The 27,917-nt window shown below is 40.9% G+C and overlaps 1 long non-coding RNA gene across 2 annotated transcripts in view; it reads right to left on the bottom strand.

The window, feature by feature from the left end:
* Positions 1-27,364, bottom strand: part of LOC140476178 (uncharacterized) — a 54,881-nt gene extending 27,517 nt beyond the window's left edge. The window contains exon 1 of one of the 2 annotated variants that reach the window (XR_011960421.1): positions 27,099-27,364. This is a non-coding gene — a long non-coding RNA (uncharacterized lncRNA). Of the gene's footprint in view, positions 1-17,088; positions 17,212-27,098 lie in introns of those variants that run through there. The other variant, XR_011960424.1, reaches the window with a different exon arrangement.
* Positions 27,365-27,917: the final 553 nt, after the last annotated feature.

Below are 27,917 nucleotides of genomic sequence, written 5' to 3'. Positions count from 1 at the left end.
TACATCCTTGAATGATTGACTCCAGCATTTTCCCCACCACTGATATCAGGCTAACCGGCATATAATTCACTATTTCTCCTCTCCCTCTTTTATTTTCTTTTTAAAACAGTTACATTAGCTGCCCTCCGGTCCATTGGAACTCTTCCAGAGTCTACTGGAAAGTGATTACCAATGAATCTTCCAATTCCAGTGCTACTTCCTTAAATACTCTAGGATGCAGAGCATCAGGCCCTCGGGACTTATTAGGTTTTATTCCCAATTTTCCCAGTACCATTTCCTGACTAGTTTCTTTCAGTTCCTCCTTCATGCTTGACTCTGTCCCCTAGCATTTCCTGAAAACTATCTATCTGTGTCCTCCTTAGTGAAGACAGATCCAAAATATTTGTTCAACTAGTTTGCCTTTTTTTTCATCAATTATGAATTCACTGGATTCTAACTGCAAGAGACTTACATTTGTCTTCACCAGTCGTTTTCTCTTCAGAGGCAGCATTCATGGGTGACAGGAGGCTCAGTGGTTAGCACCGGGACCCAGGTTCAATTCCAGCCTCAGTCGACTGTGTGGGTTTCCTCCCAGAGTCCAAAGATGTGTAAAAGTTAGGGGAATTGGGTCAGGCTAAATTGCCCGTGTGCAGGGATGTATATGCTAGGTGCATTCGTCAGGGGAAATGTCGAGTATTAGGGTAGGGGAATGGGTCTGGATGAGATACTCTTCAGAGGGTCGGTGTGGACTTGCTGGGCCAAATGGCCTGTTTCCACACTGTAGGGATTCTAGGAAATATCAGTAGAAGCTTTAGTGTATTTCAGATCATAACTTGCTGTGTGAAATTTCTCACCCTTCTCCCTGTTTTTGTAAGTTCATAAATCTATCTTCCATTACTCACCCTTTTGCTAGCAGAAGCTTTTCCTTATCACTCTAAAACTCCTTATTTTGAACATTTATCAACTCTCCCTATAATCTTCTACTTTATGGAGAACTAGCTCAGCAACTTTAATCAATCGAAGCCCCTGAACCTGATACCACCCTAATAAATCCTCATTAAAATCATGCTTAAAATATAAGAGTAGGGAGGCAATAGTGACCTATTAAGAATTACCATACCTTCAGTCAGCTTGATGTGGAGATGCCGGTGTTGTACTGGGGTATATAGAGTTAAAATTAGCACAACACCAGGTTGAATTGGAAGCACTAGCTTTCCAAGCGTTGGCCCTTCATCGGGTGGTTGTGGAGTATAAGATCATAATTCACAATTAATAGCAAAAGTTTAGGGTGATGTAACAAATTATGTACCGAAAAAGACCTGGATTGTTTAAGTGTCCCATCTTTTAGAAAGAACGTGTTGGTTTCAGTTCTTTCATGTGTAAATCGCAGAACTTTTTTAAAACTATGTTCTCAAGTGAACTTTAACAATTGTGACATGTCGGTCTAGATAATGCATTGAAGGTGAGAGGTACCCTTAAGAGACTGTGCCACAACTTTCAGACTGATTCTAATCTAAAAAACAGATTTACAGAATCTTACATAGATTCATGCAGTTTTTGAACAAAATAAAATGCAATTCTGCAAGTACAAATTCACCCCACAAACTGAGGGAGGGGGAGTGGCAGAGGGTTGAGTGTCTGAAAGTGTGTAAAGGGGCAGAAGTCAGAGTGAGAGGGTGTGTGGAAGTGCATGTGTGGGTGTAATGTCGTGGGGTCACTTCCTCAAAGAACTCAAGTTGGTTAGGCACAATCTCCCCCTGCATAAAACCATATTGCCTATCACTGATAAGCCCATTTTTTTCCAAATATAAATAAATTTTATACCTCAGTACCTTCCCCAGCAACTTTCCCACCACTGACGTCAGGCTCACTGGTCTGTAGTTACCTGGGATATCCCTACTACCCTTCTTGTATAGGGGGACAACATTAGCAACTCTCCAGTCCTCCAGCACTTCACCTATGTTTAAGAATGCTACAAAAGGTATCTGTCAGGGCCCCAGCTATTTAGTCTCTCGCCTCCCTCAGCAACCTGGGATAGATCCTATCCGTACCTGGGGATTTGACCACCTTAGCCTACCCAACACATCTTTCCTCCTTATGTCAAGGTGATCCAGAGTAAACAAACTTCTATTTCTAATCTCAACATTCATCATGTCCCGTTCCTCAGTGAACAGTGATGCAAAGTAATCATTGAGAATCTCTCAATTTTTCTCAGGTTCGACACAACCTTCCATATCCTTTATTAGACCAATCCTTTCTCTAGTTATCCTCTTGCTTCTTTTTATATATGAATAAAAGGCCTTGGGATTCTGCTCGCTAAAATTATTTCATGGCCCCCTTTAGCCTGCTTGATTCCTTGCTTAAGATTGGTCCTACTCTCCCTATATTTCTCGAAGGTCTGTTCTGTTCTGAGCTGCCTGGACCTTAGTCTATGCTTCCCTTTTCCTCTTGGCGAATCACACGATTTCTCCTGTCAACCACAGTTCACAAATCTTGCTATTCTTATCCCTTGTTTTCAAAGGCACATGCCTATCCTGCATCTTTAACCTATCTTTGAAAGCCTCCCACATATCAAATCTGGACTTCCCTTCAAATAGCTGCCCCCAATCCAGATTTCCCAGCTTCTGCAGAATTTTAAAAATTGGCCTTGGCCCAGTTTAGTACTCTTCCCTTAGGACCACTCTTGTCTTTGTCTACAAGTATTCTAAAACTTACAGAATTTTGGTCACTATTCCCAAAGAAATCCCCCACTGCACTTCTATCACCTGGCCTGGCTTATTCCCCAACACTAGGTCCAATATGGCCCCTTCCCTCATTGGACTATCGCCATACTCCTCTAGAAAACTCTCCTAGATGCTTCTTACAAATTCTGCCCCTTCCAGACCTCTTAACAGTAAGTGTATCCCAGTCAACGTTGGGAAAATGTCCCATCATCACCACCCTGTTGCCTCTACATCTTTACCTATTTATTCTTCTACCTCACACTCACTGTTGGGAAGCCTATAATACAGCCCCAACAATGTAACTGCACCTTTCTTATTTCTCAGCTCTACTCCTAATGCCTCACTACTCAAGCTCTCCATAGTTTTCCTTCTTTAGCACAGCCGTGATATCATCCCTGACCAGCAATGCAACTCCTCCCTTACTTTTACTTCCCTCTCTGTCCTGTCTGAAGCATCTATATCCTTGAAGATTTAGCTGCCAATCATGCCCTTCCTTTAACCAAGTCTGTGATCGCAATAACAGCATACTCCCAGGCACCAATCCAAGCCCTGAGTTTATCTGCCTTACTCACTATACTCCTTGCATCAAAGTATATGCACTACAGGTGCTGATTATACAAGAACTGAAACCAACATGTCCATACTAAAAGACAAGAGACTTAAACAATCCAGGTATTTTTCAATATATAACTTCAGTTACAGCACACTGTAAAGTTTTGCTATAAATTCTGTGTCTTATGCTCTTATACTGCACATCCACCTGACGAAGGAGCAGTGGTCCGAAAGCTAGTGCTTCCAAATAAACCTGTTGCACTATAACCTGGTGTTGTGTGAACTTTAATTCAGTAGGCTTGGTCTCTAATATGACCAACAATATACATTTTTATCAGCTACCACAACTTACCACTGAGGTACACCAGCATTGATGAGTGTCTTAATCAAAGACCCTAACTCATTTTATTCTAATATCTGCAAAGTTCCAGTTTCTTTTTCATTTCCACTTTAATGAAATTCATTTTGGGTTTTTGGAAGGATTTGGGTTGTAGGTTTCTCCTGCTCGCCTAAAGCCAGATTTCCTCTTAAATTATCACCATGATCTACAGTCTCTCTAATCTTCACTAGATAGGTGAATGCATCTAGTCTCTTCACAACTCCAAAGATATACTATTTCTGGTTTTCATGCCCGATTCCTTACATTGTTCCTTTCAATTGACATCAGACTTAAGCAAGCTCAATTTCATGTTTAAACACCAAATTGTAAGGTGGACAACCTGTTGTAGTTGGTGCGGACGAGAAAAGAGAGCTGAAAGTTAGTCAGCTCATGTCCCAAATCGGATAGAAATTACTTCCTTAGCTTGTCACTAAGTACATACTTCTGCAAATCTCTTCACAATTTATACACTTCTACAACACTATTTGATGCTGAAACTTTGCTGGTATTAAAAATAAGGTTTGTCTCCAATTTTACTCATTTAAAATTCCTCTAATGTAAGCTATTCACCATAATCTGACAATCTAGAAATTATGAATCCACTTCCCAAAACCTCAATAGTTTTTGGACATTTGTCATACTCAGCATAAACTTGGTGTTTCTCCCTTGTTATAGCTATCAAACAATACAAAGGACTCTTGCCCTTCTACTTCAAGGAATCTATATATTGTTCCTGTAATTTTGAGTTTGACCATGGAATGAAAGGAAACTTTTAGATCCCATTCTGAGACACCACAACTTTTCTTCAATAGCTTGCTCCATCTTCTTGCTCTTGCTTTCCTGCAGAATATATCTGTACACTCAAAGTAACTAGTTGAAGTTAACAATAACCCTTGGTAGAATAACAGCTGTTAAAATCCCACTGGAGGTAGCCCCAATCTAGATGGAGCTCATTCCTACATGTGAAATACATTGGTGATTTCTCATTACATTCCTTAGATCACCCATTTACTTTGTGATTAAACACCAGATTCTTGAGTTTATTATTTTAAAAATTATATGGCAGACAAATATCATGTGTGTAAAGAATTAACATGTAACTTGGTGGCTAAAAAAATTGGTTTTCAAATGGGGATTCTCAAGAATGTCTGTATTTGCATGATGATATTTATTTTGTAAATTGAAGACCCATTTGAGACCATAAATAAAGACAGGAGTAGGCCTTTCAGCAGCCCCCTCCCATTTTATACGATCATGGCTAATTTAACATTCCTCACCTCATGTCCACTTTTCTGCCTTTTCCCTGTAACCCTTCAATAGTGAGAAAGAATGTGTTCATCTCAGCCTTAAATATACACAAGGACTGTGATCCCTACAGTCCTCTGTGGCAAGGAGTTCCAAAGGCACTCAACCCTCAAGAAATTCTCCCTTAAGTCAGCACCCCATTACTTATGGCCTTTGGTCCTATGTTTTCCTATGAGGGGAAACATTCTCTTAGCATTTATCCTATCCAGCCACATAAGAACCAGCTAATGTTTGTTTCACTGAGATCACCTCTCGATCTTCTAAAGTCCAATGAGTAGAGTGAAAAATTAACACTCCTCTCTGAACCTATATCGCCACTAGGTACTCTTTTCTCTGAATCAAAACTGATTTTGGGTTACCAGAGATGGTGTCATGGTAACAGTCAACAGTCTAGATTGGAGGAATTTGAAATATTGGGAGTAAAAATGGAGTCAAACACATTTTAATACACCATATCATCCAGCATCAAATGGTGTTGCAAAAGTATTTGTTTGGTGGCCAGCTGGATGGTAATTTCCATGCTTCTCATCATAAGAGCTTGGTGGAATGTCAAAATGAACTTTCTACTGTCCAAGGAAGTATGGAACTTAGCCCTATATATGATCAGTAATGCAAAATTCCTTCAGCCCTTTGGTGTTGGGGGATACCTTCACCAGTGATTTGATGACAGAGGAATGTTACATTTGAAACCATGACAGCTTATTATAATCAAACACAACTAACTGCCTCAGTGGATACAGACCACGTGCTACTCTTTAATTACCCATGTTCTTTTTAATCTATGCAGCTCCTTATTTAAAGGTAACTGTGCATTAGGCACTGGCTTAGTTTTGCAAATTTAATCTGTTTATTAGCTTTATTATGATACCAGCTTTTGATACTTAATTGCTCAAAAAAGTAATTTATGCACTTACCACCTTTCCAAAGTCAGACATTCTTCCTGTCCCTCTGTACCTAACTCTATCCAGAATATTATTTTCTCCTTACTCCTTCCCATCCTTGTTCCCTCCTACTACTACTGCCAATCAAATCACAAGTAATAGACTCATCATGTCGTTAATCGTAATGGAGCAGCAGACTCAGAGGGGATGCATGGCCCACTCTTGAATCTTACATTCTTAAAGAAAAGGAAAAAAAAAATCCAGTGAAGAACAGAGAACTCAGGTGTGCAGCCAATAGAGAAATTAAGGCCACTTTGACCTTCTCATTAAAGTTTTGTTCTTCCCTGTCCTTTTAATAAAATTCATGTTATTGGCTGGCACAATGGGAACTTTCAGCAATTTGATAGTTATACTGCAAAAGCTAATTCAGCCACTAGGTGGCCCACTATATTTCCTGCAGCCAAGTTTCATTCTGATAGTAAAAGAACAAATAAGTTACCACTGCTGGATGGTAACTGGCAAGCCACTGTTTTTCTCCCATCAAAACGTATGGCTGTACAAATTGAGGTTGTCTGGCAATCTGAAGAGGCGTGCATGATAATGAGACTTCCATGCAAGGATAATTCTTCACAGAATTCTACGTAGATTATTTTTGAGATCAAGCAGACATCTAACTTAGCAAGTTTCTGGAGGGAAAAACAGTGCTTAGCCTATCCTCTTGTGAAAAAGTTACATGCAAGAGTATTTATATGTTTCAAAAATTCAGCATGTCCTTTGAATCCCATTAGCCACGTCAGCTCCTTACAGGTTGATCGCTATGCATAAAAATGAACAACAGATGTCAATAGGCAGTTTGATCAGATGAAGGTAAAAGTTATAACTTATCCAACCCTTTCCTCAGACATTAGTATTCTATATTTATTTACACACATAGATAGAAATCTCAAACAATTACCCTTCCTTGCCCTCTCGATAAGTTTAGGAGTGCTAAATTCAACTGTAGTACTCATGCAGAAAATTCAGTACAGACCAGATACCAAACATTATCAAAGAGTAGTACTGGAAAAGCACATCAGGTCAGGCAGCATCCGAGGAGCAAGAGAGTCGACATTTCAGGCATAACTTTTTGACTCCGATCTCCATTATCTGCAGTCCTCACTTTCTTCTAGTAACAAACATTGGTCTGTCTAGTTTTGTACTAAATTGAGTTTTTTGTCTATCATCCAAAATAACTTTTCAATCAATCAATCAATCTCAAACTAAAAACCTTAAAACTACAATAAGATAGTATTAAAAACTTGTTGACATCTAGTAATATTGCACAATTTAGAACACAACTGCCAATGTTGTCCAGCAATATCTCTATCAATAATTTAAGGAATATTAAAATAGATTAGGAATAAAGGAATGACTAGAGCAGGTTTAGGCCCAATCAAAGACAGTAGTGGAAAGTTGTGCATGGAGTCCAAGGAGATAGGAGAAGCACCAAATAAATATTTTTTATCGGTATTCACACTGGAAAAAGACAATGTTGTCAAAGAGAATATTGAGATATATACTACTAGACTAGATGGGATTGAGGCTCACAAAGAAAGAAGTATTAGCAATTCTGAAAAGTTTGAAAATAGATAACTCCCCTCAACAGGATGGGATTTATCCTATGATTCTCTGGGAAGTCAGGGAGGACATTGCAGAGCCTTTTGCTTTGATCTTTATGTCGTCATTGTCGACAGAAATAGTGCCAGATGTCTGGAGGTAAGCAGATGTTATTCCCCCTTGTTCAAGGAGAGGGGTAGAGGCAACCCTGGCAATTATAGACCAGTGAGCCTTCCTTCAGTTGTGGGTAAAGTGTTGAAAAAGGTTATAAAGAGATAGGATTCATAATCATCTAGAAAGTAATAAGTTGATTCGAGATAATCAACACTGTTTTGAGAAGGGTGGGTTGTGCCTCACAGCCTTTATTGAATTCTTTGAGAAGGTGACCAAACACATGGATGAGAGTAAAGCAGTTGTGTTGTTTATGGATTTCAGCAAGACATTTGATAAGGTTCCCCACGATAGGCTATTGCGTAAAATGCAGAGGCATGGGATTGAAGGTGGTTTAGTGGTTTGGATCCAAAATTGGTTAGCTGAAAGAAGACAGAGGGTGATGGTTGATGGTTGATGGGAAATGTTCATACTGGAGTTCAGTTACTAGTGGTGTACTACAATGATCTGTTTAAGGGCCACTGCTGTTCGTGATTTTTATAAACGACCTAGATGAAGGCATAGAAGGATGGGTTAGTAAATTTGCAGATAACACTAAGGACGATGGAGTTGTGGATAGTGCCGAAGGATATTGCAGATTACAGAGGGACATAGATAAGCTGCAAAGCTGGGCTGAGGGGTAGCAAATGGAGTTTAAATGTGGAAAAGTATGAGGTAATTCACTTTATTCCTGTTGCTCCTTCCAAAGCATACTGAGCTAATGGTAAGATGTTTGGTAATATAGATGGACAGGGAGATCTTTGTGTCGATTTACATAAATCCCTCAAAGTTGTCACCCAGGTTGATAGGGTTGTTAAGGCGGCATACGGTGTGTGAGCTTTTTTGGGTACAGGAATTGAGTTTCAAAGCCATGAGGTCATGCTGCAGCTGTACAAAACTCTGCTGCAGGCACACTTGGGAGTTTTGCGTACAGTTCTGGTCACCGCACTATATGAAAGGAGTGGAAGCTTTGGAAACGTTTTCCAAGGCAATTTACTAGGATGTTACCTGGTAAGGAAAGAAGGTCTATTGAGGAAAGGTTGACAGACTTGAGGCTGTTTTCATTAGAGAGAAGGGGGTTGAGAGGTGACTTAATTGAGACACAAGATAATCAGCGGGTTAAATAGGGTGGACAGTGATAGCCTTTTTCCTCAGATGGTGATGGCTAGCATGAGGGGACATAGGTTTAAATTGAGGGGCGATAGATATAGGACAGATGTCAGAGGTAGTTTCTTTACTTAGAGAGGAGTAGGAGCATGGAACGCCCTGCCTGTAAATGTAATAGACCCATCAACTTTAAGCGCATTTAAACAGTCATTGGATAAACATATGGCTGTAAATGAAACAGTGTAGGCTAGACGGGCTTCAGATTGTTTTGCCGACCTGTGGAACCATCGAGGGCAGAAGGGCACATATTGTACTGTAATGTTCTTTGTTCTGTGTTCGGTGTTCTATAGAAAGTGAGAGCAAGAATTGTTTGTGGTGTGTGCCCCCACACACCCCAACAGTATACATATCCTCTGTGGATAAATGGTGGAGTGCAACTACTAACTGCGGTGCTGTTCACAAGATCTTGTATTTCTTCTCTCCCTGAAATGTAAGTTGCAACAAGCTAGCAACTAGCCTCTTTGACTAGCCTCTGTCCCCAGAATCACTCCTTGAAGGACATCATAAGTAAAACCTCCAAATTGTTTTCAATGCAAGCTTTAAAACCAATGATGCCCTACATAAATCTTGAACCTGCACGTGCTTTCTAATTTAAGTAATGTGACAACATTTTCCAATGTTCTTTGATCTGTTCAAAGTTAAAGTAGCAGATCAGAACTGAGCTGTTGTGAATATATATAAATGTGAACAGTGAAACTGGGAATGAAGCAACTGCTAACCTGTGGCCATGAGGCACAAGGAAGACAAATGACAATGCTTCTCGTCAGCTTGTAATACAGTCTACATGGTAGTTCCCTCATTTTCTTAATGCATTTCAGCTAATGGTTATACAGTTTTAGGCTGTTTGTAATGAGAAAAATAAAAACAAATCCACGTCAAAAATGAAATGATTAATTATGCACCTAAGGCAAGTTACGTTTAAATTATATGTAGTTTTCTCTTTGAGAAACAAAATGCTTTAAGTTTAGAATATGCAAATAGTGGCATTATACCAGCAGGTGTTACCCTGTGGTCTGACAATACCAGCAACATGAATAAATGATTCTGCAAAATGAATTGACGTTTAGGTGGTGGGGTGAATTTGCCCCAGAAGACTGCATAACATCCAGGAAAATTATATCACTGGAACTGCCAATCGGAGAAAAGTCACCTCCGTGAGGGTCTACACATAATTGGTGAGGACAGGCTTTCTGCCTGCAAGTAGGCTCAGTGAGGAAAGAAAGTAAGTAAATAAGTGAGCTGCAGGCAAGGAGAAGTCTTGGCCAGAGCAGGGAGCTGTCTGTTGGGAAATGTAAAGGCTACACAAAGGGCTAGGAAAAGAAAGAAGCTGCAAGGAAAATGTGGGACAGAAAGTCACAAGGGGAAAGGGGAAGGCTGCAAAAGAGTGAACAGTTTTACTATGTTAACAAAGCAAGACTCAGTAAGAGCCAGGAAAACATGAAATCACAAAGACAATGAATTGCTTGCAAATAAAGTAGAATCTCTAGCTTAAATCTTTTCAGGAGCAGAGTGTAGTGGATGCTACTGTAATCAGAGATTTGAATCTAAGATTGAGACCAGTATATAGACTAACTACCAGCTTCCAGCTAAACCTTCCAGTGACAGAAATAAATTAGGTGACCTTAATCTGTGTAAAGTGAGTTTAGGCCTTTTGTGTGGTTTCAGTTATTTTGTGGGAAAAAAACTTGCTACCTAAAGTTTATTGTGCTGTCTAACAAGTGAACACTTTCCTTGTTTGTCTGAGAGAGGTCATCCCTCAGGTTCAGGGAGAGATTATTTTGTTGATGTGGGATATATTAATTATCGAGCCACATTTAATGAAGGATCGAGAATTAATATATCCTACATCAACAAAAATAGACAAGGTCTTGTTACTATGCGACTATCGCCTAATAAACGAGTTAGTTAGTGAAGAAGAAAAAGAAGCCCCATAAAATCAAATAGCTCAAAAGAAAATCTTAAGAACCACCTGTTAAAAAATAAAAACTGAAAGAACTACAAATGCTGTAAGTCAGAAGCAAAAAGAAACAGAAATAGTTTTGAGGAAGGGTCACTTGAACATAGAAAAAGTACAGCACAGAACAGGCCCTTTGGCCCACGATGTTTTGCCGAGGTTTAATCCAAATGTAAAACATAGTAACTTAACCTACGCATCCCTCAACTCACCGCTATCCATGTGCATGTCCAGCAATTCCTTAAATGTCCCCAATGACTCTGCTTCCACCACCACAGCTCGCAACGCATTCCACACATTCACAACTCTCTGCGTAAAGAACCTACCTCTGACGTCTCCTTTATACCTTCCTCCTAATATCTTCAAACTATGACTCCTCGTGCCAGTCAAACCAGCCCTGGGGAAAAATTCTCTGGCTATTGATTCTATCTATGCCACTCATTATTTTGTATACCTTGATCAGATCTCCACTCAACCTCCTTCTCTCTCTCTCTCTCTCTCTCTCTCTCTCTCTCAAGAGAGAAAAGTCCAAGCTTATTCAACCTTTCTTCATAAGGAAAGTCCTCGAGTCCAGGCAGCATCCTGGTAAATTTTCTTTGCATCCACTCCAAAGCCTGTGTATCTTTCCTGTAGTAGGGCGACCAGAATTGGACACAATATTCCAAGTGTGGTCTTACTAGGGACTTGTAGAGCTATAGCAAAACCTCATGGCTCTTAAACTTGATCCCCCTGTTAATGAAAGCCAAAACACCACATGCTTTCTTAACAACCCTATCCACTTGGGTGGCAACTTTGAGGGATGTACTTGCACACCCAGATCCCTCTGTTCCTCCACACTGCCAAGAATCCTGTCTTTAATCCTATATTCAGCATTCAAGTTCAACCTTCCAAAATGTATCACTTCGCATTTATCCAGCTTGAACTCCATTTGCCATTTCTCAGCCCAGCTCTGCATCCTGTCTATGTTGTGCTGCAGCAGCCCTCTATACTATTGACAACACCTCCAACCTTTGTGTCATCTGCAAATTACTAACCCACGCCTCAACCTCCTCATCCAAGTCATGTATAAAAACTACAAACAGTAGAGGCCCAAGAACAGAGCCCTGCAAGACCCCACTCAACACTGACCTCCAGGCAGAATATGTTCAAAGTACAACTACACTCTGCCTTCTGTCAGCCAGCAAATTCCGAATCCGAATTCCCCAATAGCCAAATCTCCCTGTGTCCCATACTTCCTGACTTTATGAATGAGCCTACCATGGGAAACCTTATCAAATGCCTTGCTGAAGTCATATACACCACATCCACTGCTCAACCTTCAACCTGTCTTAACACCTCCTCAAAGAACTCAATAAGATTTGTGAGGCATGACCTGCCCCTCACAAAGCCACGTTGACTGCCTTTAATCATGCTATGCTTTGCCAAATAGTCATAAATCCTATCCCTCAATTCTTTCCAAAACTTTGCTGACCACAGACCGAAGACCGGTCTCTAATTTCCAGGAATTTCCCTATTACTCTTCTTGAAAAGAGGAACAACATTTGCCTCTTTCCAATCCTCCAATATAACTCCCGTGGAGAGTGAGACAGCAAATATCCTCGCCAGCAGCTTAGCAACCTCCTGTCTCACTTCCCGGAGCAGCCTAGGATGAATTTGGTCTGGCCCTGGAGACTTTGTGGGCGGCACTGTGGCACAATGGTGTGGGCAGCACGGTGGCACAGTGGTTAGCACTGCTGCCTCACAGCACCAGAGACCCGGGTTCAATTCCCGACTCAGGTGACTGACTGTGTGGAGTTTGCACATTCTCCCCGTGTCTGCGTGGGTTTCCTCCGGGTGCTCCGGTTTCCTCCCACAGTCCAAAGATGTGCAGGTCAGGTGAATTGGCCATGCTAAATTGCCCGTAGTGTTAGGTAAAGGGGTAAATGTAGGGGAATGGGTGGGTTGTGCTTCGGCGGGTCAGTGTGGACTTGTTGGGCCGAAGAGCCTGTTTCCACACTAAGTAATCTAATCTAATCTTATCAATCTTAATGTTTTCCAGCATTTCCAGTACATCAACTTGATCAATCTTGATCTGGTCAAGCATGTATCCCAGCTCCTCAAAGTTTTCATTTAAAACAAGTTCCCTTTCCTTGGTGAAAGCCAAAGCAAAAAACTCATTTAGGGCTTCCCCTATCTGCTCAGACTCCACGCACACGTTCCCTCCACTATCCCTGATTGGCCCTACCTTCTCCCTGAGCATTCTGTTATTCCTCACACGTTAACCTGAAACTTTAACTCAGATTTTGCTCCATAAACCTGTTGAGCTTTTCCAGCAATTTCTAGTTTTGTTTCTGTTCAAAAAAAAAACACATATTTGCTGCCCTGGGTGACGGCTATTACAAAAATACTCACTGCCTGCACCCAGAAAACACACGTCTTTGAATACTTCTTAATATTTGATCCTGGAAATAGGAAAGGAGCAGTCACCTTGTTGGGTGTTTACTATAGGCCCCCCAATAGCAGCAGAGATGTGGAGAAACAGATTTTGGAAAGGTGCAGAAGCCACAGGGTACTAGTCATGGGCAACTTCAACTTCCCAAATATTGATTGGAAGCTCTTTAGATCAAGTAGATTGGATGGGGTGGTGTTTGTGCAGTGTGTCCAGGAAACTTTTCTAACTCAGTATGTAGATTGTCCAACCAGAGGGGAGGCCATATTGGATTTGGTACTTGGTAACAAACCGGGACAAGTGATGGGCTTGTTAATGGGTGAGCATTTTGGGGGTTGGTGACCACAATTCTGTGACTTTCACCTTGGTTATGGAGAGAGATAGGTGCATGCAACAGGGTAGGTTTTACAATTGGGGGAAGGGTAAATACGATGCTGCAAGACAGGTTCTGAGGAGCATAAGTTGGGAGCATAGGCCGTCAGGGAAGGATGTCGTGGAAATGTGGAACTTTTTCAAGGAACAGATACGACGTGTCCTTGATATGTATGTACCTGTCAGGCAGGAAAGAGATGGTCGTGTGAGGGAACCTTGGTCGCCGAGGAGGTTGAATGTCTTGTAAGGAGGAAGAAGGAGGCTTACATAAGGTTGAAGAAACAAGGTTCAGACAGAGCATTGAAGGGATACAGGATAGCCAGAAGGGAGCTGAAGAAAGGGATTAGGAGAGCTAAGAGAGGGCATGAAAAAATCTTTGGCAGGTAGGATCAAGGATGCACCAAAGCCTTTTATGCGTATGTGAGAAACATGAGAATGATGAGAACTTGGGAAGGTCCGATCAAGGACAGTGGTGGGAGACTGTGTATTGAGTCGGAAGAGATAGGAGAGGTCTTGAATGAGTACTTTTCTTCAGTATTTACAAATGAGAGGGACCGTATTGTTGAAGAGGAGAGTATGAAACAGCCTGGTAAGCTAGAGGAGATGCTTGTTAGGAAGGAAGATGTGTTGGGCATTTTGAAAAAGAGGATAGACAAGTCCCCCGGGCCTGATGGGATACATCCTAGGATTACGTGGGAAGCAAGAGAGGAAATTGAAGAGCCAATGACAATGATCTTTTCATCTTCACTGTCAATGGGGGTGGTACCAGGGGACTGGAGAGTGGCGAATATTGTGCCCCTAGGGATAACCCTGGGAATTACAAGCCAGTTAGTCTTACTTCGGTGGTAGGCAAAGTAGTGGAAAGGGTACTAAGGGATAGGATTTATGAGTATCTGGAAAGACACTGCTTGATTAGAGACAGCCAGCACAGATTTGTGAGGGCTAGGTCTTGCCTTACAAGTCTTATTGAATTCTTTGAGGAGGTGACCAAGCATATGGATGAGGGTAGAGCAGTGGATGTAGTGTAGATGGATTTTAGTAAGGCATTTGATAAGGTTCCCCATGGTAGGCTTATGCGGAAAGTCAGGAGGTATGGGATAGTGGGAAATTTGGCTAGTTGGATAGAGAACTAGCTAACCGGTCGAAGTCAGAGAGTGGTGGTAGATGGTAAATATTCAGCCTGGAGCCCAGTTACAAGTGGAGTTCCGCAGGGATCAGTTCTGGGTCCTCTGCTGTTTGTAATGTTTATTAATGATTTGGAAGAGGGAGTCAAAGGGTGGATCAGTAAATTTGCAGATGATACGAAGATTGGTTGAGTTGTGGATAGTGAGGAGGCTGTTGTCGGCTGCAAAGGGACTTAGATATGATGCAGAGCTGGGCTGAGGAGTGGCAGATGGAGTTCAACCCTGTCAAGTGTGAGGTTGTCCATTTTGGAAGGACAAATAAGAATGCGGAATACAGGGTTAACGGTAGGGTTCTTAGTAAGGTGGAGAAGCACAGGGATCTTGGGGTCTATGTTCATAGCTCTTTGAAAGTTGCCACTCAGGTGGATAGAGCTTGTAAGAAGGCCTATGGTGTATTAGCGTTCATTAGCAGAGGGATTGAATTCAAGAGTCGTGAGGTGATGTTGCAGCTGTACAGGACCTTGGTAAGGCCACATTTGGAGTACTGTGTGCAGTTCTGGTCACCTCATTTTAGGAAAGATGTGGAAGCTTTGGAGAGGGTGCAGAGGAGATTTACCAGGATGTTGCCTGGAATGGAGAATAGGTCGTACGAGGATAGGTTGAGAGTGCTAGGCCTTTTCTCATTGGAACGGTGAAGGATGAGGGGTGACTTGATAGAGGTTTATAAGATGATCCGGGGAATAGATAGAGTAGACAGTCAGAGACTTTTTCCCCGGGTACAGAGTGTTACAAGGGGACATAAATTTAAGGTGAAGAGTGGAAGGTATGGGGGTGGGGGGGGATGTCAGGGGTAATACCCAGAGAGTGGTGGGGGCATGGAATGCACTGCCTGTGGGAGTGGCAGAGTCAGAATCATTGGTGACCTTTAAGCGGCAATTGGATAGGTAAATGGATAGGTGCTTAAGCTAGGACAAATGTTCAGCACAACATCGTGGGCCGAAGGGCCTGTTCTGTGCTATATTGTTCTATGTTCCATGGTGTGTCAGTGTGGGGGCATCCCTCAGGTTGAGGGAGAGATTATTTTGTGCCAAGAACCTGCACATGGAATCTTTTAACGTGGGGAGGCTGTTGCATTGCAGGTACCACTGGCTGGCCAGGAAGCTCTCCCATCTTATTACCTGCCAAAGGTGTTTTAGAAAGCTTTACAAATTGACAGTCAAACAAATCAATTCGATGCATTGTAACACACCTTCTATTACCATCATGTCCTGAGGTGGATCTTAACCATCGAGCTTCCAGCCCAAAGGTAAGGACATTACTATTACACCAGAAAAAGATCCCTTATATTTTGTAAAATTTCAGCAAGTCTGACAACATCTGCAAAGAGAAATCAGTTAATATTTCGGGTCCGGTGACCCTTCCTTTGAGAAGTTCCGAGCATCACTGGACCTGAAACGATATCTCCGATTTCTTTTCTGAGGTGCTGCCAGACCTGCTGAGCTTTTCCAACAACTTCTGTTTTTGCTTCTGATTTACAGCATCCGCAGTTATTTTGGTTTTTCTCCCTTATATTCAGTCTTGATATTGACTGTCACTATACCAAAGGAACAGGATAATGCCACAGAACCCAACAATTAATCCCCCCCCCCCTCCCCCAGAGATGTGGTTAACAGGAGTGAGCAGTCCACAATACCCAAAATGATGTGATTCCTAGTTCTGGCACTGGAGCAGAATTCGGTCCAGGACTGGGTACCACAGTCCAGTGTGGGAAGAACTTGTGAACATTTCCAACATCAAAGAATTTAATGGGTAACATGGTTTTCTTTCAAACTTCAGTAAGGTTTTGATGCTCCCATTTTTTTTAAAAAACATGAAACATAAAAAGGTACATTTACATCCAACTACAATTGCCAATGTACTAAACAAAATACGTACTTAGTTACTTTTGAGAAATCGCTCTAGCTCAGTTGGCTATCTTGTTGGTTTACACCGCGGTGCGATGGCAACAGCGTGGGTTCAATTCCCATCACCGGTTTGAGATTACCATGAAAGACTCTCCTTCTCACACTCTTCCCTCACATGAGGTCTGGTGGCCCTGAGGTTAGATCATCACCAGTTGTTTCTCTCCCTAATGAGAGAGCAGACGCTATGGTCTCATAAGACTATGGCGACACATTTGAGAATGATAAACTTGCTCTTTCAGCGGATTTACATTATAAAGCACCACACGCAGCTGTAGAAAATAACACCGACTTAGGAAAGGATACCGTGCACATGAACAGTTCTGTTAAAGTGCTTTTAAAAAGGAGCATCTTAACACAAGAGAATATTGGCTGCTGCGCTATTCCAGGTTCGCTCATATAGAATAAGTTTAAATTTCCACCGACTGAAACTCTGCATATTGGTGACATACCGAACATTTAAGTAAGTGCGATTTTTAAAATAAAAAAAAACTTACTTTCTCACAGCTATACTTACAATCCAGCTTTTTTAAAAATGCCTTGCCAAGCCCAACGTTGTCTGATGGGTTGAGGGATGCAAAAAGGAAACGAGCGTTTCCATTTCCAGTGAATATATAGTCAGTGGAGGTGGTGGTGTTCATGTTAGTTTCCGGTAAAAAGGATTTCCACATGAATCACACTGCAGCCAAAAAGGGCACACCCCCCATCAGGCAAGTGCTTGCAATCACGTACCGCTCTCCGCACAGCAGCAACAAGGAACAACCACTTTGCAAATCACTCAAACGGTGCCTACGTGCCGCCTCACACGGAATGATTACAGCGAGTTCCTCATAAACAAGCGGGGTGACTGCAATTACGAGATCACTAGGAATGTACACGGTTTGGTCTTTGCAGGGCAGATTTGAACGCACTGCGGAGGTTAGTCTCACCTTTGGAAGTCGCAGTAGGTCTTGGCCAACCCCTCATTTTAGTGTGTTTTAGGGGCTCCACTCGCCGACTGCAATCCAGCTGTATTTAGATACAACATCAATGTGGTGTCTAAAATACACGTCAGTCACCTTTCAAAAACAAAATGGACAGGTTCATCCTTTTCCATATAGGGTCGAAAATACATCCATCTCATGAAGTGGTGATATAAATTGCAAACAACAACCAGTCTCTTTTCCGGGAAGGGATTCTCCAATTATCAAGAAACCAAAAAGACTTTCCCTTGTCAGTCTTGAAAACCTGTCAAATGTTACACTAACCCAACAGAGACTGATTTGGGAACCTTATGTTTTGTACATACTGTGGTTGCATCTCTCAAGTGAGATATTAGGAGTTATATTTGGCGATTATGGGTAACAATGCCATGAGTTAGATTCGCCTGTGTACCTTTGGGTTCAATTGTTTGTATTCTGGCGAATTGTTAAGTGGACTAGCTGCCAAAAGGTGCAATCCGAGGCTTGGAACTGGACACCTAATTGTCCCTTTCTCTCATCAAATCAGGTTGATTTTATTTTAATGAGAGAAACTGAGAAGGGAATCTAAAGTCAAGTACGACATCTATTGTCAAATCAGCCCGGAGTGTAAAATAAAGAGTGTAAAAAAAATGTGAAATAAAGACTTCACTGAAAGGAAAAATATTTTTTAAAATACCCTGCTAAATTCACAGTTTAATCAACAATTAAAATCTGAAGGAATAACACCTGTAATGTACTCCTAGTGATGAAGGCCAAAGAGGTTGCCAGACAGAATGTTGTACCTGAGAACAAAAGAAATAAGGACAGAAGACCATTCAGCCCCTCAAGCCTGCACCTCCACTCAATAAGATCATGGCTGATCTGATCCAGACTTCAATTCCTCTTTTGTGCCAACTTATTACAGCCTTCAACTTCCCAATATTTAAAAAAATTATCTACTTCCTCTAGAAATACTTCTTGTGATCTAGCCTCCACAAACTCTCTGGGATAGAGTATTCTGGGAGAAGAAATTCCTTCCCATCCCAGTTTTATATTAGTGTGTCCTATTATTCTGTGTGTATGATCCCAAGTTTGAGATGCCTCCACTGGTGAAAACTACCTTGTCAAGCCACACTTGCATTCACTCACAATCTTGTATGTATCAATAAGGTCATCACACATTCTTGAATGAATAATTGACTCATCTGTCAACGCCTTCATCCCAGGAGTCACCCCATCACTTACCATGTGACTGAAATGCTTAGAAGTTGACAAGTGCTCTACAGTTGCTGTGTAAGACAGCCAGAGTACCTGGACAAAGGAATTTTCATCTCGCTTTGATGTTTGAGACCTCAGACCCAATTTGCACCAATGGTAAATGTGCAGTATGAACAGACCACAAGTAACTGATGGTACATAATTTGCATACAGGTGAGTGCATAGTGAAAAAGAAACTTTTATATATTTGACAAGCTGGCTTTAAAATCCTTGACAGTTGCGGCAAGTTATTTGGTCAGGATGTCCAATAGAAGCCCCTGCTCTTAGTGAATATGCAGAATCTTTTTTATTTTATTTAAAAATTTATTGTTGGCAACATTGAGAACACTCTGACCAGCAGTACATGTCAATTAAATTTATAAAGCCATTTAAGAGTCAACTATGCTATGTGACAAAAGATAATGTCACCATAGTCTTACCAGAGCATATGGCTGCTCTCAGAGAGGTTAGGAGAGACAACTGGTGGTGGTTTAACCTGAGGGTCACCATGCCTCAGGCAAGTGGGGGTGTGGGGGTGGGGGTGGAAAAAAAAAGAGAGAGAAAGAGAAGGGGAGTTCATAGAAATCTCAATTGATGCAGGAATTGAACCAGTGTTGTTAGCATCACTCTGGATGGCAAACCAATCCCAATCATATGTAGCCGCAAACCAAGTAAGGGACAATTGTGAATCAGTTGAGTTCTAACAATCTGTAAATAGATCCATGGTCATTTGTGGGGTTTTGGCGAGGCATGAACTCATAGTGGACCAGGCTACCATCCATCCTACTGAGCGGCCAAGCTAAAAGACAGCTTGTGCGAGTGCAGCACTGCACAAAGTATCAGCCTACATTATGTACAGTACTTCAGTCTTAGAAAGGGGTTTGAACCTGTTGAATATTAGGGTCCCTTAAAAATTTTCCTAGTACTTTGTGTAGCATGAGATTTCTCCAGCACTAATCAACTTTCCAAAATTGTAATATATGAAAACAAAGGAATTATGAGAAACTAAGGTCATGATGCCCACTTAATTAATCTGGTGCTAAATAGACCCTATTATTGGTGTACTATTGTCAAAAGAAAGAAGTATTTGTTCTTAGAATAGTAAACTAATTCTCCGATGAAGAGGACAGTGATCATTCAACATATTAAGTTGTTGCCCTTTGGCCATTGGTCAAAATGGTTCAGACAATTGATTGACACAGAGACAATATCCTGCCCCTAGAAATATGACATAGCAATAAATGCAAAGGGGAGTTCTTTAGGGAATATTTCCAGAGAATAATTTCATGGAACAGTCTTCAGCAGGCAGGCAGAAACCTGTTCAGAAGGAGGAGGGAGACCTGGGAAGAGTTCCCGAAAACCACAACTAGACAGCACAATGTTGTCCCCCAAACCTTTAACGAGATGAAAATATTCTGTCTGATAGCCTGCCTGTCCATCTCCAATTGTCATAGTTGTGTACTTTATATAATTAAGTAATGTATCCTAATTAAATTGCCACTTAAGAAACTCAATAAACTATTAGAACATGGCAATAAATCATCCACTGCCTGCATTAGTTAACAGTGATCATGAACCCCTAAAATCAACAAACCCACAATTTTCAGATTCAGAAACAACCTGCAGTTAAAGTTATAATTAATTCTTTGTTTAGATTTAATCCCAATCCGAGCACTTTGAAAAGGCAACGAAACAATGACATTGTAAGATAATCACTAAAGCAAAAGTAGAAAAGTTAAAGCATAAACCTGACATTGGCTAATTGGTATTTTACAAGAACAATTGAACAAGAGTGAGCCTTCAGTCCCTCAAGCTATTGAGTCAGATTGTGGCTAATTTGTACTTCAACTCCCTGCCTTTTATCCAATCCTTAAATACTTCTATCGAAAATATTTTACTTGTAGGCATAATATTTTAACTAAGCAATTGTCCATAGCATTTTAGGGAAGCGTAATAGATTTCTACAACTTCATGAAAAATTGCTTCACTCCTGAACAGCCTTATTGTAATTTTAAGATTGCACCCCCTTTGGCTGGATTATTCGAGTTCACTGTAGGCAACACTTCATTTCAAAAGATCATAAATTAGATCAGCCCACCATCTGAACACTTACTAATCAGTCAAAGTTTATGCAACTAGGCCTCGTAATTTAACCTTGTGTAACTCTAGTAAAGGGTAGAGGGATTGAGTTTCAGAGCCACAAGGTCATGTTGCAGCTGTACAAAACTCTGGCATGGCTGCACTTGGAGTATTGCATACAGTTCTGGTCATCACATTACAGGAAGAATGTGGAAGCATTGGAAAGGGTTCAGGGGTAATTTTCTAGGATGTTGCTTGGTACGGAGTGAAGGTCTTGGGAGGAAAGACTGAGGGACTTGAGGCTATTTTCATTAGAGAGAAAAAGTTTGAGGTGATTTAATTGAACATAAAATGAGAGAGTTAAATATGGTGGACAGTAAGAGCCTTTTTCCTCGGATGGTAGTGGCTAACACAAAGGGACATAGCTTTAAATTGAGGGGTGATAGATATAGGACAGATGTCAAAGGTAGTTTCTTTACTCAGAGTAGAAGGGGTATGGAACACCCTACCTGCAATAGTAGTAGACTCACCAACTTTAAGGGCATTTTAAATCGGCATGGGATAAACATATGGATGAAAATGGAATATTGTAGGATAGATAGGCTTCAGATTGGTTCCACAGGTCAGCGCAGCATCAAGGACCAAAGGGCGTGTACTGCGCTGTAATGTTCAATATTCGATTAAATTCTCATGAATCAAAAGTATAACATAAGGATAGCTTGCAAGTACCCTTTTGACTGCCTTTGTATTTGCTGTGATGTAAACTGTGAGATTTATACAATAAAATGATAATTTTGAAAATGTTAGTTTGGGTCTCTGGTTTTGAGTTCGTAACTAGTGTATTTTCTGTCTGAATTAACTTGTAAAGTATTTCTGTAGCCATGGTGAGTTCATTAAAAACAGTTTTTGAAATTCTACTTTAGAGTGTGCACCACTAATAAACTTTTGTTTATTTTAGATATGAAGTGGGGCTTTAAGGTGTTTGAGACTTCTGAAACATAATTCTTTTTAAGTTAAGAGAAATACCCATAGCTTAGACATTTTGTTCCAGTTTTCTGTTGAGTTTTGACTCGAGTTTTGAGTCATTCTATGAAGACCTTGGAATAGTATAGCACTGTACAAGTGCAATTGGAAGGAATGGAATTATAGTAAACTAGATTACCTTAGCGTGAAGCATTAGTCCCAGATCAGAACTGTTGGCATAAAACCTTGAAGAGGTTTCTTACAATTCAGTTCATTTAAGCTAGTGTGAAATAGTTCCAGGAAGGTGCTATCTACAGTTCCAGTCTAAAATTTGAAGTCCCTATGGCATAACCCAATGATTTGTTAGAGACCATACTTTGATGAGAGTATTGCATGAGTGTTATTTTGGATACTGTATCAAGGGGTGTTGAACTTTGTACAAAAACGGTCTTTTTTTAAAAAATTTATACAAGAGTTTTAGGATTAGTGAAATAGTACATTTACAGAGTTAAAAAGAAATCACACAAACCTGTTGGACTATAACCTGGTGTTACTTGGAAGCACTAGCTTTCAGGTGGTTGTGCAGTATAAGTTCATAAGACACAGAATTTATAGCAAATATTTACAGTGTGATGTAACTGAAATTATATATTGAAAAAGACCTGGATTGTTTATTAAGTCTCTCATCTTTTAGAACGAACATGTTGATTTCAGTTCTTTCATATGTAAATCACAGAACTTTTTTAAAGTTACATTCTCAAGTGAACTTTAATAATTGGTGTCATGTCAGCATTGAAGGTGTGAGGTGCCCTGTGTGAGCCTGTCTGTGCCACAATGGTCAGACTGATTCTGTCAATTGAGAATGTAACTTTTAAAAAGTTCGGCAATTTATATATGAAAGAACTGAAACCACCACGTTCATTCTAAAAGATGAGACAGCTAACAAACAATCTAGGTCTTTTCAATATATAATTTCAGTTACATCACACTGTCAACTTTTGCTATAAATTCTGTGTCTTACGAACTTATACTCCACAACCACCTGATGAAGGAGCAGCGCTCCGAAAGCTAGTGCTTCCAAATAAACCTGTTGGATTATAACCTGGTGTTGTGTGATTTCTAACTTTGTACACCCCAGTCCAATACCGGCATCTCCAAATCATGGCTACTTCTACAGAAGCATTCAAAGTCTTTGAATTTGTAACAGAAGTAGATGGTTTGGTATATTCTACTTTATCATCTTTTGTTGATAACCTTCAGATACATTATTAAAAGCAAAGATCTGTAGCATTGTGTGCTGAACAAGCAATTTTTTAAAAAAAATCAAAAGAAATCAAAACATGATCTGTCAAGGCAAGTTCTTAAAAATGTGTTGCTGGAAAAGTGCAGCGGGACAGGCAGCATCCAAGCAGAAGGAGAATCGACGTTTCGGGCATAAGCCCTTCTTCAGGAATGATTCCTGAAGAAGGGCTTATGCCCGAAACGTCGATTCTCCTTCTCCTTGGATGCTGCCTGACCTGCTGCACTTTTCCAGCAACACATTTTAAAGCTCTGATTTCCAGCATCTGCAGTCCTCATTTTCTCCAAGGCAAGTTCTTGTCAGGGATCTGACTTAGGAATAACATCAGATGGGATCATTACACTGTACACTAGATTTTAAATGATTTGTGTCCAGGAAAATGTATTATCTTTTTAGTCCTTCACAGTTCCTAGTTTCTCATTATTAATTATATTTGTTAATCTTTCTCACTACAAAATGGATGATCTCACTTGGGCAACACGGTGGCTCAGTGGTTAGCACTACTACCTCACAGCACCAGGGTCCCAGGTTCAATTCCAGCCTCAGGCGGCAGTCCGTGCAGAGTTTGCACATTCTCCCAGTGTCTGCGTGGGTTTCCTCCGGGTGCTCCAGTTTCCTCCCACAGTCCAAAGATGTGTAGGTCAGGTGAATTGACTATGCTAAATTGCCCATAGTGGTAGGTATATTAGTCAGAGGGAAATGGGTCTGAGTGGGTTCCTCTTCGGAGGGTCGATGTGGACTTGCTGGCCTGAAGGGCCTGTTTCCATACTGGAAAGAATCTAATCTAAATCCCATTGCCACAGTTCTGCCCACTCTCATACCTTTGTGACTGTCAACTCCTATTTTTGTCATTTGATTTGCTTTCTAACTTTAGACTCATCTGCCAACTTTCACATACAACTTTCTATTCCTTTATCCAAGAAGGAAAGTGAAGGTTGACCTCTAGAGAGGGCTCAATTCCTGAAGAAGGGCTCATGCCCGAAACGTCGATTCTCCTGCTCCTTGGATGCTGCCTGACCTGTTGCGCTTTTCCAGCAACACATTTTCAGCTCTAGAGAGGGTAGTTGTTACATCTCACCAGAGTACAGTCCTTTTATCATTCTGTCTCCAACCTACCAACCAATTACCAGCCATTGCCCCAAGGTTATCTTCAATTCTGTGCAATATATTTTGCTTCTAATCTTGGAGGAACCTTATCAAAATGCCTTTTCAAAGTCAATGTAGGCATTTCTCTATACATCATGCTAGTGACCTTCTTAAAAGAAAATTAACTAGAGCAAATGTTTGAATAATCTAAATCCACATCTTGAAGCACTTGGACTAATACAAGTTAATAAGTGGGTGATAGAAATTAAAGGAAACTATCACCACGGTTTTCACAGACTTTATATATTTTGTGAATCAAAGGCAAAATTCAAGGGCCATTTACTCTTAGGAAAGGTGACTCCTCACTGCTAAACCAATTAAATACATAGAATAAATGTCCCAAAAGTACTTTTACAGCCTTTGAAATACTCATGAAGTATAGTCACTGTTGTAATGTGGAATTGCAGCAGTGGATTTGTGCACTGCAAGCTCCCAAAAACAGCAATGTAATTATGACAGAATAATCTTTTTTGTGACATTGACTGAAGGGTAAATGTCGATCAGGGAGCTAACTCCTCTGCTTTTATCAAAATCATGTCATTGAATCTTTCACATCTGAGGGGACAAAGGAGGCTAGGGGTTAATAGTGTATCTGAAAGGCATTGAGAGTGGGTGAAAACCTGCTAAAAATGTTGCTCTAATTCTGAACCAATCTCATGCCTTTGACACCGAATGAATCAACCTGAATAGCAACCAGTTAACAGATCGGAGTAATGATGATCTCCACATTATCCAATAGGCCAACTGCAATGAACAGCTCAGCAGTACAAATCGATCCCCCAGACACCTTTGCTGTTCCTTTAACTAATGATGAAGAACACTCAAATTAGAGAAAGGCCAGAGAAACTATCCTAGTATCCCCCGTTAAAGTATATTTTAAAAAATGTATTCATACAACATGGGTGCCACTGGCTTGGGCAACATTTATTGCATCATTCCTAATTGCTCTGGAGAAGGACAAAAGATGGATTGTGTCATCTTGAGATATAATACGCCCAATGGTCAAATAGTTTCCTTAAACTGGACTACATTTTTTATTCATTGCTTATAATAAATGGAAAATTTAAAAATTACCATCAAGACTTATAAATATCCACTTGAATGAGAAACCACAATGAGACTGGTGATCATGAATCTTAACTTCAGCAAAAAGGCAAGGAAGGAGAAGAATAAAAATTGGTATTAAAAAAATTGAAGACAAATAGTCTTCACCCATCTAAGTGGGTTGTGCAAAACATTGGATTATTTGTCTGTGATGGATCAAGGTTTTACATCTTGCAAAAAAATCTTCCAGTTCAGGTCAAATATCTGAATTGTTCAGGTACCATGCACCATATAATAAGCACATTGAAGGATCACAAATATCAATTTTCAAGTTGTTTCGTGCAAACATGTGATATAATCAATAAAAGAACATTATCTAAAGCACTGAGCTAAATTTTAGGCTTTTGTTAAAATCATTTTTGTAATACAGGAAATGATCCAGCTATCTTGTACCCAGCATGTTCACAAAAACATGATAATGATCGGATCCTTTTTGCTTTAATTATGTTAATTGTGGCTAAAATGAAATTGGTTCACGTAGCAGAGATAACCTCCTTGCTTTTCATTGGACTCCAGAGATCTTTTGCATCAGCCTGGGAGTGCATACACAGGGTCATTTCCTACAGTGATACACTCCCTCAATACCATACTGAGTGTCAGCCTCGATTTTTGCGCTGAAGTCTCTTGAATGGGACTTAAACCCACAACCTTCTGACTCAAAGTTGGGATTGCCATCAACAGACTACTTCTATTGCAACCAACAGACTGCTTCTATTCATGTTGACAACATGATCTGCAAACAATGTGAAACTATGACAACCAATTTGCACTTTGATTGATAAAATGTAATAACACAAACATTGTAAAATATCCCAGTCTTCAGATAGTTAAATTCTTCAAAGCTTGCTATTTATAAAAAGGCATGAAAAAGGGATATTCAATTGACTGTAATAAAGGTGTTGTTTACCACTAACTCTCCATAGATGTTTGACCTTTTGTTAATGCAGTCTGAATATCTATATTTTAATCAAAAGCAAACAAAGCAAAATCTGCAGGTCTAAAATATAAACAAACTGTGCCGGAGAAGTTCAAACAGAAGGCAGCAGAGATAAGCAGAGAGACAGAGTTAATGTTTCGACTCCAACATGATTTTGGAATTGTTTGTATTTTAACTTATGGTCATAAACATTTCAAATGTACATTTCAGTTAGCAACTCGATAAAATCGAAGGATGGGTCTGGGCTACCATTGAATGTTTTTGGACGACAAGTTAGCATGACTTGAAAACCGAGCCGCTGAACTTTGTCACGCTATTAAAAGATATCAAGGACACTAACGGCAATTTTATTAATGAGCGTTTACTCATCAGTTCACAGGAAACTGACCCAAAATAACTAATTCATGTCTGGAACAGCCTGTCCTTCTACCCTTGCGTCCCAAACATTGTTCCGAATGGTTCGGGGTTGGGGGGGGGGGTGGGGTGCAAGTGATAAGATTGTAGCTAGTGGCTTTATGGATTATAAGTAATTCATAAAGCATGGAGCAATATCTATTTGCACAATCTAACGTGCTATTCGTAAGAAACAATGATTCTAATGAGTCAGGTGCGGGAATTTGACCGAATAAACTTGTATATCTTACCTGACTCATATTCTCGTTAAGATGAGCAGTTGAAGATTCACTTGACGATATTTGGCATCTATGCCGCGTATAGGAACAAGCAACACCCAACTCCTTTACTCCGTATTCTAAATACATTAAGTGCACAATGACAAGGACTGACCGATTGTATCATACCTCTGTTTGCTGGTGGTTGCAATTTGTTGGATCCAACGAGCTCCCCGACCTGTCCGTTCCCCGAGCTTTCTCCCGGAATGGAAGCAGCGGGTAAGCTCCTGCCGCTGTGGGGCTCCGGCATCAGGGTGTGCACCCACTCACTCTACTCCCATTACGCTCTCTCCCCCAAGGACTGCTTTCGGTCTTCCGGGTTACTCACCCTCAATATTCCGTATACAGTACCGACCACGCCAGCCCGCTCCCCATCACATTCCTCCAGCTTCGCAACCCAAACCCCATGCAGCCCTCTATTCTTACCCCTGCCCGCTGCCCGCTACTAACACCAGCCACTGCTGTTCACTACAACCCCCAGCCCCATCCCCCTGTTGTCCTGAAGCACCGGGCACTCGCCGGGAAAAGCGACCTCCAATCAAATGAGGAAGAAAGCAGGGCAGCCTGCTTCAGCCAATCACAGCACTGATGGGCGGTTCTGGTCACGCCCCCAAGACTTGAATCCATCCAATTGAAAGCCCGAGAGAAAAGAGAAACAAGCTGGAAATCAAAAACAAGCTGGAAATCAAAAACAAAACTAGAAAGTTCTGAGTCCCTGGAGGGGGATCTGGCACTTCTGAAGAAGGGCCACTGCACTAGAAACATGGACTGTGCTTTCTCTCCACAGATACTGCCAGACCTGCCGAGTTTCTTCAGCAATTTCTGTTCTTAGGCCAGAGACAACAGGTCGTGAAGCAAGAGTTCTTTCCTCAAACCCCACACACATCCAGATCTGGCCACCTCTACTTCCAGACGTGGTCCCACACACACATTCAGAACTACTGCCCA

The sequence above is a fragment of the Chiloscyllium punctatum genome, chromosome 4 (genome assembly GCF_047496795.1).
Source record: "Chiloscyllium punctatum isolate Juve2018m chromosome 4, sChiPun1.3, whole genome shotgun sequence".
NCBI lineage: Eukaryota > Metazoa > Chordata > Chondrichthyes > Orectolobiformes > Hemiscylliidae > Chiloscyllium > Chiloscyllium punctatum.
This window is presented reverse-complemented; position numbering and strand designations above follow the sequence as displayed.